Genomic DNA, 17,091 nt, shown 5'->3' on the forward strand with positions numbered 1-17,091 from the left:
TCTAATAGTTCCGATGCAAAAATCTTTAACTTCATAACTCAAGATGCCTTACCTTAGGAGATTTTAGGTGGTATATTGATAATTTTACGATAATAATTTTCACAAGGATAGATTATAAAGAAACTTTTTAGAATATATTACTTCCAAATAATGAATTATAAATCTATGATTTCCTTATTCAAAAACTAGTCAATCAATCAAAACTATAATATATAATCAAAATACGTAAAAGCAATTAAAATCTTTTTATATCTATCATAATTAAAATAATAAATAATTTCATAATTTTTGTTTAATTATTGTTCTTACCAGAGATCAATCAAGGGGGACGATCTGCTGGAGAAGATTGACGAGCCTCCTTCGCTAGGTACCTCGGCTGTCCCGAAGTGGGGGTGGTACCTACAAAAGAGATTCCGATGCTTAAGTTAGTATTTGTGGGTGTGTGGGTCTCGTATATGAAGTGCACGTACCATAGTGTGAATTAGGGTTTATCTTAGGCCTGAGGTCAATTTTGATCCGTTCAGATAGTGGGCTTTTGTTTTGGCCAATGTCTTGCAGCGCTCATCTGGTGTCATTTTGCGCTTCAGTGTCGAGCTCAAGCTCGGTTCCGCGACATGGATAGTACAATTAACAAAACAATCATAATCATTTCAAGAAAATCTTTCATATAATTACAAAATATAAATATTTAATTAAAATATTATTTTAATATTTTAAAAAAATTCAGACTGATACAATTTTTGTCATCAATATGGCTATGAAAAATCAATTTCTCCTTCTCACATTAACAAAAGAAATATTGAAAAATGAAGACCACTTCCAAGAAACTAGTAAAAATCTTCTTTTAAAACCTTTAGCAAAAGGAAGCCTTTTAAAGCAAATAACATCCTAATATGAAAAAGAATCAAAGAAAATCTAAATAAGAATAATAATAACAACAACAACAACAACAACAACAATAACAATAATAACAACAACAACAATAATAATAATAATAACAATACTAACAATATTAATAATAACAACAATAACAATAATAATATTGTTATTGTTGTTAATATTATTATTTTTACTCTTATTATTACTATTATTGTTATTGTTATTGTTGTTAGTATTATTATTATAGTTATTATTATTATTATTATTAATATTTTTAACACTAAAACGACCACTATTATTATTATTATCAATTGTTTCATCAAGTAGCTAATTAAATAGTTTATTCAAGATTAAAGATAAAAGAACTCCTAAATTAGATTTAAATAGATCTTTGATTAGATTCATAAAATTTATTGATTAGATTTAAATAGATCTTTGATTAAATTCATAAAATTTATTGATGAGGAATGAAAAGAATTCAAATTGATTAATAAATATGACAGTATCAGATGAAATTTCTAAAATATTAAACCAATAAAAAATAAGTAAGGCAAATACTATATAAAAAAGTATATACACCTAGTAGAATTAGAAGGAACACCTTGAAGATTTTGACACTGAAGATAAAATATTAAATTTATGTGAAAAATAATCAGAACTTCTTGTAAATGCACCAATATCTGGATATTCTTTTAAAAGATATGTCTTACCTAATATTCAATTCAAGTAATGAAATTTAGAAATTCCATCTATTGTTAATGCTAATGGAATTATAGAATGAAAATTGATGATATAACCGATCATTTACTTCTTGGAATCACTAATGAAATAGTTATGGCTGCCTAAGATTAGAAAATCAAAAATTTAGAAGAACAAACTATTAAATTACTAATAACCAATTTTATTGAATCCATAAAAGGATGGTGGGATAATTATTTAACCCTATAGTAAAATTACCTTATAACAACTTTAACAAAAATAGAAAATGGTCAACAAATACCTATAGTTGTGGAAAATTTAATAATAGAAATAATTCAAAAAAATTTGGGAAATTCTAATAGTTCCGATGCAAAAATCTTTAACTTCATAACTCAAGATGCCTTACCTTAGGAGATTTTAGGTGGTATACTGATAATTTTACGATAATAATTTTCACAAGGATAGATTATAAAGAAACTTTTTAGAATATATTACTTCCAAATAATGAATTATAAATCTATGATTTCCTTATTCAAAAACTAGTCAATCAATCAAAATTATAATATATAATCAAAATGCGTAAAAGCAATTAAAATCTTTTTATATCTATCATAATTAAAATAATAAATAATTTCATAATTTTTCTCTAATTATTGTTCTTACCAGAGATCAGTCAAGGGGGACGATCTGCTGGAGAAGATTGACGAGCCTCCTTCGCTGGGTACCTCGGTTGTCCCGAAGTAGGGGTGGTACCTGCAAAAGAGACCCCGATGCTTAAGTTAGTATTTGTGGGTGTGTGAGTCTCGTATATGTAGTGCACGTAACATAGTGTGAATTAGGGTTTATCTTAGGCCTGAGGTCAATTTTGATCCGTTCAGATAGTGGGCCTTTGTTTTGGCCAATGTCTTGTAGCGCTCATCTGGTGTCATTTTGCGCTTTAGTGTCGAGCTCAAGCTCGGTTCCGCGACATGGATAGTATAATTAACAAAACAATCATAATCATTTCAAGAAAATCTTTCATATAATTACAAAATATAATTATTTAATTAAAATATTATTTTAATATTTAAAAAAATTCAGAATGATACAATGTTTGTCATCAATATGGCTATGAAAAATCAATTTCTCCTTCTCACATTAACACAAGAAATATTGAAAAATGAAGACCACTTCCAAGAAACTAGTAAAAATATTTTAAAACCATTAGCAAAAGGAAGCCTTTTAAATCAAATAACATCTTAATATAAAAAAGAATCAAAGAAAATCTAAATAAAAATAATAATAACAACAACAACAACAATAACAATAACAATAACAATAATAACAACGACAACAATAATAATAATAATAACAATACTAACAATATTAATAATAACAACAATAACAATAATAATATTTTTATTGTTGTTATTATTATTATTGTTACTCTTATTATTACTATTATTGTTATTGTTATTGTTATTGTTGTTAGTATTATTATAATTTTTGTTATTATTATTATTATTATTATTTTTAATACTACAACGACCACTATTATTATTATTATCAATTGTTTCCTCAAGTAGCTAATTAAATTGTTTATTCAAGATTAAAGATAAAAGAACTCCTAAATTAGATTTAAATAGATCTTTGATCATGTTCATAAAATTTATTGATAAGGAATTAAAAGAATTCAAATTGATTAATAAATATGACAGTATCAGATGAAATTTCTAAAATATTAAACCAATAAAAAATAAGTAAGGCAAATACAATATTCAAAAGTATATACACCTAGTAGAATTAGAAGGAACACCTTGAAGATTTTGACACTCAAGATAAAATATTAAATGTATGTGAAAAATAATCAGAACTTCTTGTAAATGCACCAATATCTGGATATTCTTTTAAAAGATATGTCTTACCTAATATTCAATTCAAGTAATGAAATTTAGAAATTCCATCTATTGTTAATGCTAATGGAATTATAGAATGAAAATTGATGATATGACCGATGTGACACCCTTACTACCCCAACACATATATAATATAATTTAATTAAGAAGAATAAACTTGCAAAGGATTCGTAAAAGGGTTCACATAAAGCTTCAAAACTGTTCTTTCTTTAATATAAGAAAATGACTGAAAAATAAAACTTGAAAGGTAAAATTTAAGAGTTAACAATTTTAAAATCATTTATTACAATACCAAATCCATATAAATATTCTGTCCTAGAAATCCTCTGCCCCGATGTCACACTATCAGAGCATTCCCATAATTTAACTGTTGGCATTCTAGATGCCACTTGTAGCCTGATCTTCTTCACCTAAAATATCCACAGTTTATACGGTGAGAAAAGTAAATATCTTAAGCAAAGTACATACAAACACATCACAATATAATCTCATCATAATTCATTATTTAATAATATATATATATATATATATATATATATATATATATATATATCAATCATTCATCATCTTCACATCTCAATTCACATTTAACATATCTCATTTCACATACATATCTCAATCCATCATAATCCACACCAATTATACAATTTACAACATCATTTCCATATCCATAATTCATGTCAATCTTACAATTATCAATATCATTTCCACATCCATAATTCACACTAATCTTACAATTAACACTATGCCAAGACCTTGCCACATCTGACGCAAGTGATACAGCTTAATTGCCTCCCACACCAAACCAGGGTCACGCCCTCCCTGTAGCATCACTTACCCAGGGGCCGTGCCATCCCTAGTCATTTAAGGAGTACGCTCATCCCTGAAGTATCACCTACCCAGGGTTCGTATCATCCCTGATCATCCGGGAGTACGCTCGTCCCTGAAACATCAACTACCAGGGTTCGTATCATCCTTGATCCTTTGGTGTGAGGAACCACAATCAAATTACAATCCATACAGTCTCTTGCAATTAACCCTATGCCAGGGCTGCCATAATCGACATAAGTGGTGTGTGTTAACTGTCTTACTCATCTCACACCATGCTAGGGTCACGCCCTCCCTGTAGCACCACTTACCTAGGGGCCGTGCCATCCCTAGTCACTGATGTGAGGCACCACAATCACAATCATAATCACATCCATACAACATCTCATCTCATAATTCAAATTCACATCACGTACACAATTCCACCTCACATACACAACAGATAAGCCCAACAAAATAAGGGTTTACACACCCCTCAAGTAATTCACATCAAGATCATTCATTCTTGTCAATCAATACAATAATAACATTCATAAATTAATATAATTTTAACACCAACAGTGAAACCCCCAATTGTTCCAAAACCTAACTCATAGGCACTTTTCTACAGTTTCGTTCTCCCTCTCAGATCATCATTCTTACAAATTAAATATGTATTTTTAATCATCAACACATATAAAATGTAATGGTATAATTAATTCCTCAAACAGAAATATTCCAATTTTCCCAAAACCTAGATTCCAGGCACTTTTCTATAATTTCGTTCTCTCTCCCAGAGCATCATTTTTACAAATAAATCATACATTCATAATCCTAAATTCATATAGAATCACATAAAACCAAGAATTATCTAAACAGAAATAATTATAAAATTAGGATTCTTCCTCTACCCAACTCTACATATAAATAATTCCCTTTTCCCCCGTACCTGGATAAATAGGAACTCGGGCAGAACCTCCTCCTCTTTTTCCTTAAACAAGGATCGAAACTAAAACTAGAGCAGAACCTCATCCTCTGAGTTCCTCTTGGTCTTCAGAGAGAAGAAGAGGAACGAAAGAGAGAACAGAATAGAAGAGAGAGTGAGAATGAGAGGTGTGTAGAAATGAGAGGATTTAAAGCCTATTTATAGGATTTTTCGCCCACCTACCACTACGGCCCGTTCCAAAATCGGAACGGCCCGTTTTGGGCCCTTCAAACCTACGTAAATTTTTCAGCTGGAACGACCCGTTCCCAAACCAGAACGGCCCGTTCTCAAACCCAGCAGAACAGCCCGTTCTGCTTCCAGAATGGCCCGTTCTCCAAACCAGAACGGCCCGTTCTCCCATCAGAACGACCCGTTCTGCTTCTACAATTTTGGCCATATTCACTATTCCAGAACGGCCCATTTCAAAATTGAAACGGCCCGTTCTGGGCCACGAATTGGGCCTTTGGCCCACGAAAAATGGGTTGTTACAACCAATCATTTACTTCTAGGAAACACTAATGAAAGAACTCCTAAATTAGATTTAAATAGATCTTTGATCAGATTCATAAATTTTATTGATGAGGAATGAAAAGAATTCAAATTGGTTAATAAATATGACAGTATCAGATGAAATTTCTAAAATATTAAACCAATAAAAAATAAGTAAGGCAAATACAATATAAAAAAGTATATACACCTAGTAGAATTAGAAGGAACACCTTGAAGATTTTGACACTCAAGATAAAATATTAAATTTATGTGAAAAATAATCAGAATTTCTTGTAAATGCACCAATATCTGGATATTCTTTTAAAAGATATGTCTTACCTAATATTCAATTCAAGTAATGAAATTTAGAAATTCCATCTATTGTTAATGCTAATGGAATTATAGAATGAAAATTTAGAAGAACAAACTATTAAATTACTAATAACCAATTTTATTGAATCCTTAAAAGGATAGTGGGATAATTATTTAACCCTATAGTAAAATTACCTTATAAAAACTTTAACAAAAATAGAAAATGGTCAACAAATACCTATAGTGGTGGAAAATTTAATAATAGAAATAATTCAAAAAAATTTGGGAAATTCTAATAGTTCCGATGCAAAAATCTTTAACTTCATAACTCAAGATGCCTTGCCTTAGGAGATTTTAGGTGGTATACTGATAATTTTACGATAATAATTTTCACAAGGATAGATTATAAAGAAACTTTTTAGAATATATTACTTCCAAATAATGAATTATAAATCTATGATTTCCTTATTCAAAAACTAGTCAATAAATCAAAACTATAATATATAATCAAAATGCGTAAAAGCAATTAAAATCTTTTTATATCTATCATAATTAAAATAATAAATAATTTCATAATTTTTCTTTAATTATTGTTCTTACCAAAGATCAGTCAAGGGGGACGATCTGCTGGAGAAGATTGACGAGCCTCCTTCGCTGGGTACCTCGGCTGTCCCGAAGTAGGGGTGGTACCTGCAAAAGAGACTCTGATGCTTAAGTTAGTATTTGTGGGTGTGTGAGTCTCATATATGTAGTGCATGTACCATAGTGTGAATTAGGGTTTATCTTAGGCCTGAGGTCAATTTTGATCCGTTCAGAAAGTCGGCCTTTGTTTTAGCCAATGTCTTGTAGCGCTCATCTGGTGTCATTTTGCGCTTCAGTGTCGAGCTCAAGCTCGGTTCCGCGACATGGATTGTACAATTAACAAAACAATCATAATCATTTCAAGAAAATCTTTCATATAATTACAAAATATAATTATTTAATTAAAATATTATTTTAGTATTTTAAAAAAATTCAAAATGATACAATTTTTGTCATCAATATGGCTATGAAAAATCAATTTCTCCTTCTCACATTAACACAAGAAATATTGAAAAATGAAGACCACTTCCAAGAAACTAGTAAAAATATTTTAAAACCTTTAGCAAAAGGAAGCCTTTTAAAGCAAATAACATCCTAATATAAAAAAGAATCAAAGAAAATCTAAATAAAAATAATAATAACAACAACAACAATAACTATAACAATAACAATAACGACAACAACAAAAATAATAATAATAATAACAATACTAACAATATTAATAATAACAACAATAACAATAGTAATATTGTTCTTGTTGTTATTATTATTATTGTTACTCTTATTATTACTATTATTGTTATTGTTATTGTTATTGTTGTTAGTATTATTATTATTGTAGTTATTATTATTATTATTTTTAATACTACAACGACCACTATTATTATTATTATCAATTGTTTCCTCAAGTGATAGAAGAGGTTAGAAGGAGTGGAAGATGACTTCTCCTTAGCTTTCCTTATGCACGGATCTTCTTCAATGGAGGTTGACCACGAATTGAGGAACCAAAGAAAGAGGAGAACTCGTAGGTAGGAAGGCCTAAGCCTACGGCCCAATTCGTTGCCCAGAACGGGCCGTTTCAAAAGTGAAACGGCCCGTTCTGGAATAAGTTAAAGGCCCAAAATTTGAGAATCAGAACGGGCCGTTCAGGAGGGAGAACGGGCCGTTCCGGTTTGGAGAATGGGCCGTTCCAGAGGGAGAACGGGCCGTTCTGGTTTGGAGAACGGGTCGTTCCGGAGGGAGAACGGGCCGTTCTGCTGGGATTGGGAACGGGCCGTTCTGGTTTTGGAACGGGCCGTTCCAGTTCAAAAATTTGCATAGGTTTGAAGGGCCCAGAACGGGCCGTTCCGATTTTGGAACGGGCAGTAGTGGTAGGTGGGCAAAAAATCCTATAAATAGGCCTCAAATCCTCTCATTTCTACACACCTCTCATTCTCACTCTCTCTTCTCTTCTGTTCTCTCTTTCGTTCCTCTTCTTCTCTCTGAAGACCAAGAGGAACTCAGAGGATGAGGTTCTGTCCCAGATTTAGTTCCGATCCTTGTTTAAGGAAAAAGAGGAGGTTCTGCCCGAGTTCCTATTTATCCAGGTACGGGGGAAAAGGAGATTATTTATATGTAGAGTTACATGAGGAAATTGGGTAGAGGAAGAGCCCTTAGGGTTATGAATAATTTTATAATTATTTATGTTTGGAGAATTAATTATCTTATGTGATTCTATATATATTTAGGATTACGAATATATGTTTAACTTGTAAAAATGATGCTCTGGGAGAGAGAACGAAATTATAGAAAAGTGCCTGTAAGTTAGGTTGTGAAAAATTGGATTATTTCTGTTTGAGAAATTGAGGATCCCATTAGATTCTGTATGTGTTGAGGATTATAGATATGCCTGTATGTGTTAAGGATTATAGATATGCTAATAATTTGTAAGAATGGTGATCTGAGAGGGAGAACGAAATTGTAGAAAAGTGCCTGTGAGTTAGGTTTTGGAACAATTGGGGATTTTACTGTTTACGTTAAAATTATATTAAATTGATAATTCTGTTGTTTGTTATATTAGTTTATGAATGTTATTGTTATATTATTTGATGATCTAGATGATGAATTACTTGAGGGGTATGTGAATCACCATTTTGTGTGGATTGTGTATATATTGTGGAATTGAGATGTGGATGTGGATGTGGATGTGGATGTGGATGTGGATGTGGATGTGAATGTGAATGTGAATGTGAATGAGATGTGATTGTGGTTCTTCACACCTATGACCAGAGGTGAGCACGGCCCGAGATTGTTACATGAGTATCGTGACCTTGGTTAACATGTCAGGGGTGAGCACGGCCCTAGGTTAGGGATAACGTGACCTTGGCACAGTGTTATATCAGGGGTGAGCACGGCTCTGGATTGTTACATGAGTATCGTGACCTTGGTTAACATGTCAGGGGTGAGCACGGCCCTAGGTTAGGGATAACGTGACCTTGGCACAGTGTTATATCAGGGGTGAGCACGGCTCTGGATTGTTACATGAGTATCGTGACCTTGGTTAACATGTCAGGGGTGAGCACGGCCCTATAATAGGGATAACGTGACCTTGGCACAGTGTTATATCAGGGGTGAGCACGGCTCTGAATTGTTACGTAGGTATCGTGACCTTGGTTAACATGTCAAGGGTGAGCACGGCCCTGGGATAGGGATAACGTGACCTTGGCATAGTGTTATATCAGGGGTGAGCACGGCCTGAGATTGTTAAATGGGTAGCGTGACCTTGGTATAGTGTGAAGTGCAAGATTTGTGATGATTGGTGTGATTGAGAATTATGACGTGATGACGATGTATGATTGATTGAAATACGATATGTTGAAATATTTATGAATATTTAGTTATAATGAGATAATATGTTGTGTTTTCTTATGTGCTATATATATAGATGTTTTCTTTTATCACCGTGCGATTTGTGGATATTTTAGTTGAGGAAGATCTGGCTACGAGTGACATCTAGAATGCTAACGGTTGAGTTGTGGTTATGCTCTGATATTGTGACATCGGGGCAGAGGATTTTCTTTAGGACATAGATTGTTATATGAAATTAGAATTGTAAATATTATTTTTGAAAATCATTTGTAAACTCTCACGTATCATTTTTATCGTTGTGGTTATTGAAGAACAATTTTGAAGATTCTCAGGTGAACCCTTTTACCGAAATTGAAAATTGTTTTTGTTCAGTTTTCATTATTACAATATATGTGTTGGGGTAGTAAGGGTGTCACATTTAGTGGTATCAGAGCAGGTCGATCCAATCGGCCGTGAGTTGTGAGTCTACTAGGCTTGTTCGATAGATGAATGATGGAATGCATTGAGTGTGAAGCTTATTGATGTGCTAATGTGATGATTGATTATGTTGTTGTTATTTATTTATGTGCATTGTGTTCTCAGGATTTGTCTGTTAGACATGATATAACTTGATGATGCTATTTTTGATTGCTCTTTCTTAATCTCATGATTGCTTAATTATTTTGATACTTCTTGCTTATGTAAGAAGTAGTGGTTGGGTGGCATCGCTCGTGTTGCGAGCATAGGTGCAAGTAGTGGTAGTAGACGAAGTATCTTGCTAACCAACTAGAACTAGTGGAAGCTTGGATGTGGGTAAAAAAATTGACTTATCGAAGGTATTAAGAGTTTACGATTGGTGGCGTTTCTGAAATTTATAGTGGTAATGATTGAATCCAAGAGGTTATGTGTCGAGCATTAGAACTTTGAGTGTTCTTGATGAAAGGTCAAAGTGTTGGTGATTTCCTTAAGTTTTGATGCTTGCATATTAATCTTGTTAGGGGTTAGGTTGCATGAGGATTTGATTTCAGCTCTAAGTCTTTTGTGGAATAGGTGAATTATTTTCGTTTAGGGATTGTAGTTGGAAGCTTGGATATGAGTTTAAGGTAGAAAGAAGTAAGTTTGGAAGGGTTGAGGTATTCTGTGGGATGTTAGTGCACTATTGTTGTCTAGTGTAGGAGATGTTTTCACTGTAGTTTTGTTATGCTAGTAGGAGTACCGTATTGATAGATTTCGATTTTGTGGTCTTCATGGAAGTTGTAGTCTTGGATGTGATCTTTTCAATGGCAATGGAATGAGGTAAAATGAAGGTTTAGAACTCCAGTTATAGTTGTTTTGGTAATTAGAGGCTAGTTATAAGCGTTAAATATATCTGTTGTGATTTTGAATTGTTAGCTGAGAAGAGGATCTATTCAGAATCTCATGTCTTCATAAGAGTTATAACTTATTCTTTTATCTTTCTTTTAAGATAGGATTGAGATCGTTGGACAAGTGTAACTCTCTAGGTATCATTTTCCTTGACAGTTATTGATGGGATATGTATGCTATCATGATGTTTTTGAGTTACTAGGCAATGCAAGGATAAAAATGATTTTGTTATGATGTTCTGAGGTGTTGTCATGTGGATTGTAAGGTTATTCAAGGTTTTATGATGCTATGTGGTAAAGTTAAGTTCATGCACATGTTATATGGTGTGAAATAGTGATATATTTATATATATGATTGGGAAAGATGTATATATGAAGGTTTAAATAGGTATTCTAATATGATATCCATGTATGTGGATATGAGGATAGATGACCTTATGGATTAATTAGTGAATGGTTGTGTGTTTAGTGAGATTGACCTTAAGATGTGATATCATCATATTAGAGTTAATTTTGAAGATATATCCAAGATAGATTTAGACCTTGTAATTTCTTGCGCGGATATAACATAGATCTACCTATGGTAGAAGTTTTGCTTAAGTGGGAGATATCAAAAGTCAATTTGTGAGGTTAGAAGTTTTATTGAGATAGTTTATAGGAAATTTATTGAGTAAATTTTTAAGATAGCCGTTCACGGTTTAGGCTGCTCTCGTTTATCTCGTCACTACTATAGGAATTGCTTTTGCTTTCTTTTCTTCTAGCTACTAAGATGTTTCAGTTCACTAAGTTGTCTTTTGCCTACCGATGAATTCAACAGTAGTTCAAAAGGTTAACCTATATCGAGGATCCCCGGACCTATGCTTATTTTCAACTCCCCAAAGCATTTCGTCGCTTACTTCTCTAGGTTGCTTACTATTTGACTAGATTGACTAGGAAAGACTTGCCTTTGTATGGGATAATACATGTGAGAGTATGTTTCAAACTCTTAAGGAAAGATTGGATAATGTTACCGGATTTTAGTAAGTCTTATGTGGTATACCGTGATGCTTCTAAGATGAATTTGGAGGTAGTGTAGATGCAAGGAGGAAGGGTAATAACTTATGTTTCTAAGCAATTGAAAATTTATGAGAGGAATTACCTTACCCATGACATTGAGTAAGCAATCGTGATATTTACACTAAGATTTGGAGACACTATCTATATGATTCTAAGTTGGAGGTATTTAGTGATCATTAGAGCCTCAAATTTTGTTTGACCCGAAGGACTTGAATATGGGACAAAAGAGATAGTTGGAATTTTTGTGGACTAGGATTTCAATCTTAGTTGTTATTTGCATAAAGTCAATGTGATGGTTGATGCTTTTAGTAGGAACCCTCTACATTATTTTTTTATTTATGATTAGAGAGATGGATCTTTTTGGCTGAAATTAAAGATTTAAGTTTGACTTATGAGATTACTCCGAGTAGTATGAAACTAGGTATAACTTGAGTAACGAGTGAATTGTTGAAGGAAATTGGAGACGTATAATTAATTGATTAATTTTGGTGACAAGATATGAGACTATAGGATAAGGTGATGAATAAGAGTTTGACTTGGGTGTAGATGGACTGGTGAAATTAGAGATCTGATATGTATACCTAGTGAACTTACGCTTAGGTGCTTAATCTTTAAAGATGATCACAGAAGTAAAACCAATATTGTGGCAGATGCCTTGATTATGATGACCTCTAGTATATCATTTATGATGATTTAAGGGTTGGATTTGATTGAAGAATTTAGAGACTTATGCTTTGTGTGTGAGATTATCCTTAGGAGCATTGAATTGATTGTGCTAAAAGTGACTAGTGAATTAATGGATGAGATTAGAGAAGCCTAGGAGTCAGATCCTTTCTTAGAGAACCAAGTGGAGAAGATTGGTAGAAGTATAGATAACCATTTATGAGTAGAAATCGACATTATTTTGAGGTGCAAGAACAAACTTGGGTGCATAGTAACCTTGAATTAAGGAAGATGATTTTAGAGGAAGGACATAACAGTACTCTTAATATATATATATTTAGGAGCTAATGAGATGTATCGGGACCTTAGGAGGATGTATCTTAATAGCGCAGCGGAAGTGAAGTGACCTAAGGTGAAGAAAGGAGTAGAGAAATTGTATACTTGTGTTTAGTATGCTAGAAGTCTTTAGGAATTTTGTAGCACTCAGACGTCCCATTGTGGAAGTGAGATAATGGGTGGATAGGCTTTAATTGTAGGTTTGTCTGAGATGCTTAAGAAGTTGATTCTATTTGTGTTTTAGTGGATAGGCTTGCCAAGTTTACTTGTTTTGCCCTTAGATATCTTTTGATAAAGTTGTATCTCATTAACGTAGTAAGGTCGCATAATAATTAGAAAGTAAGAAGCGAGGAGTCTACCATTACAAAAATTTCGAGGACGAAATTTCATAAAGGAGGGAAGTATTGTAACAGCCCAATTTTCAATGGGCCGTAGGCCCAATTCATTGCCCAGAACGGGTCGTTTCAAAAGTGAAACGGGCCGTTCTGGAATAAGTTAAAGGCCCAAAATTTGAGAATCAGAACGGGCCGTTCTGGAGGGAGAACGGGCCGTTCCAGTTTGGAGAACGGGCCGTTCCAGAGGGAGAACGGGCCGTTCTGGTTTGGAGAACGGGTCGTTCCGGAGGGAGAACGGGCCGTTCTGCTGGGATTGGGAACGGGCCGTTCTGGTTTTGGAACGGGCCGTTCCAGTTCAAAAATTTGCGTAGGTTTGAAGGGCCTAGAACGGGCCGTTCCGATTTTGGAACGGGCCGTAGTGGTAGGTGGGCGAAAAATCCTATAAATAGGCCTCAAATCCTCTCATTTCTACACACCTCTCATTCTCACTCTCTCTTCTCTTCTGTTCTCTCTTTCGTTCCTCTTCTTCTCTCTGAAGACCAAGAGGAACTCAGAGGATGAGGTTCTGTCCCAGATTTAGTTCCGATCCTTGTTTAAGGAAAAAGAGGAGGTTCTGCCCGAGTTCCTATTTATCCAGGTACGGGGGAAAAGGAATAGCTTAAGTAGTAACCGGTTTTGCACATTTTTGGGCGCCTAACTCAAAGGTGACATGTGGCGCCCAAAATTTGAATTCAAATTTGAAATTTGAATTCAAATTTTGGCTTCCATGTGTTACTCCGAAATTTTAGGTACCTAATGTGCATCTAGGTCTGATTTGAGAGTCATTTAGGGTTAATTTGAGTGTCACATGTTTAGCCACCAATGGTGCAAAACATGTGACTCAAATGTAACTTAAATGGCTTCCAAATTAAACCTAGTTTAACCTAATTAGCCTACTTTAGTATTCCTTGTATTTTCCTATTCTAATGACCTAAATACATTGGTCCAACAATTACAATGGAAAGGAAAAATTACAAGAATGAAAATGAGCCCAATATTGGGTACCAAAAGCCCAAAGGCCCATGAAGCCCAAAACTAGGCCCAACAAGCCTAAAACCTAAAATGCTACTCTATGTGGTCCAAAATACAAGACCAAAATATATGATACCTACACTAACATGATGTATACAAAACATATGAAAATAGCTATAACAAAAAATGGCCCATGAACAGTTCAACTTGGGCCTTCCCAGGCCCATCAGGCCCATTGGGCCCTGACTGGCCCAAACCTTCATGTCTAGCCAACTCCTCTTGGATCTTTGAGTGTGTCACCTCTTGCATTCCCAAGTATGATTCCATCATCAAGTAGCTAATTAAATAGTTTATTCAAGATTAAAGATAAAAGAACTTCTAAATTAGATTTAAATAGATCTTTGATCAGGTTCATAAAATTTATTGATGAGGAATGAAAAGAATTCAAATTGATTAATAAATATGACAGTATCAGATGAAATTTATAAAATATTAAACCAATAAAAAATAAGTAAGGCAAATAGAATATAAAAAAGTATATACACCTAGTAGAATTAGAAGGAACACCTTGAAGATTTTGACACTCAAGATAACATATTAAATTTATGTGAAAAATAATCAGAACTTCTTGTAAATGCACCAATATCTGGATATTCTTTTAAAAGATATGTCTTACCTAATATTCAACTCAAGAAATGAAATTTAGAAATTCCATCTATTGTTAATTCTAATGGAATTATAGAATGAAAATTGATGATATGACCGATCATTTACTTCTTGGAAACACTAATGAAATAGTTATGGCTGCCTAAGCTTACAAAATAAAAAATTTAGAAGAACAAACTATTAAATTACTAATAACCAATTTTATTGAATCCTTAAAAGGATGGTGGGATAATTATTTAACCCTATAGTAAAATTACCTTATAACAACTTTAACAAAAATAGAAAATGGTCAACAAATACCTATAGTGGTGGAAAATTTAATAATAGAAATAATTCAAAAAATTTTGGGAAATTCTAATAGTTCCGATGCAAAAATCTTTAACTTCATAACTCTATATGCCTTACCTTAGGAGATTTTAGGTGGTATACTGATAATTTTACGATAATAATTTTCACAAGGATAGATTATAAAGAAACTTTTTAGAATATATTACTTCCAAATAATGAATTATAAATCTATGATTTCCTTATTCAAAAACTAGTCAATAAATCAAAACTATAATATATAATCAAAATGCGTAAAAGCAATTAAAATCTTTTTATATCTATCATAATTAAAATAATAAATAATTTCATAATTTTTCTTTAATTATTGTTCTTACCAAAGATCAGTCAAGGGGGACGATCTGCTGGAGAAGATTGACGAGCCTCCTTCGCTGGGTACCTCGGCTGTCCCGAAGTAGGGGTGGTACCTGCAAAAGAGACTCTGATGCTTAAGTTAGTATTTGTGGGTGTGTGAGTCTCATATATGTAGTGCACGTACCATAGTGTGAATTAGGGTTTATCTTAGGCCTGAGGTCAATTTTGATCCGTTCAGAAAGTCGGCCTTTGTTTTAGCCAATGTCTTGTAGCGCTCATCTGGTGTCATTTTGCGCTTTAGTGTCGAGCTCGAGCTCGGTTCCGCGACATGGATAATACAATTAACAAAACAATCATAATCATTTCAAGAAAATCTTTCATATAATTACAAAATATAATTATTTAATTAAAATATTATTTTAATATTTTAAAAAAATTCAGAATGATACAGTGTTTTTCATCAATATGGCTATGAAAAATCAATTTTTCCTTCTCACATTAACACAAGAAATATTGAAAAATGAAGACCACTTCCAAGAAACTAGTAAAAATCTTTTAAAACCATTAGCAAAAGGAAGCCTTTTAAAGCAAATAACATCTTAATATAAAAAAGAATCAAAGAAAATCTAAATAAAAATAATAATAACAACAACAACAACAATAACAATAACAATAACAATAATAACAACGACAACAATAATAATAATAATAACAATACTAACAATATTAATAATAACAACAATAACAATAATAATATTGTTATTGTTGTTATTATTATTATTGTTACTCTTATTATTACTATTATTATTATTGTTATTGTTATTGTTGTTAGTATTATTATTATTGTAGTTATTATTATTATTATTATTATTATTATTTTTAATACTACAACGACCACTATTATTATTACTATCAATTGTTTCCTCAAGTAGCTAATTAAATAGTTTATTCAAGACTAAAGATAAAAGAACTCACAAATTAGATTTAAATAGATCTTTGATCAGATTCAAAAAATTTATTGATGAGGAATGAAAAGAATTCAAATTGATTAATAAATATGACAGTATCATAGTGTGAATTAGGGTTTATCTTAGGCCTGAGGTCAATTTTGATCCGTTCAGATAGTGGGCCTTTGTTTTGGCCAATGTCTTGCAGCGCTCATCTGGTGTCATTTTGCGCTTCAGTGTCGAGCTCAAGCTCGGTTCTGCGACATGGATAGTACAATTAACAACACAATCATAATCATTTCAAGAAAATCTTTCATATATATAATTACAAAATATAATTATTTAATTAAAATATTATTTTAATATTTTAAAAAATTCAGAATGATACAATTTTTGTCATCAGTATGGCTATGAAAAATCAATTTCTCCTTCTGACATTAACACAAGAAATATTGAAAAATGAAGACCACTTCCAAGAAACTAGTAAAAATCTTCTCTTAAAGCCTTTAAAAAAAGGTAGCCTTTTAAAGCAAATAACATCCTAATATAAATAAGAATCAAAGAAAATCTAAATAAAAATAATAATAACAACAACAACAA

This window comes from Cajanus cajan, chromosome 1 (assembly GCF_000230855.2).
Source record: "Cajanus cajan strain Asha chromosome 1, NIPB_CcT2T_4, whole genome shotgun sequence".
NCBI classification, from domain to species: domain Eukaryota; kingdom Viridiplantae; phylum Streptophyta; class Magnoliopsida; order Fabales; family Fabaceae; genus Cajanus; species Cajanus cajan.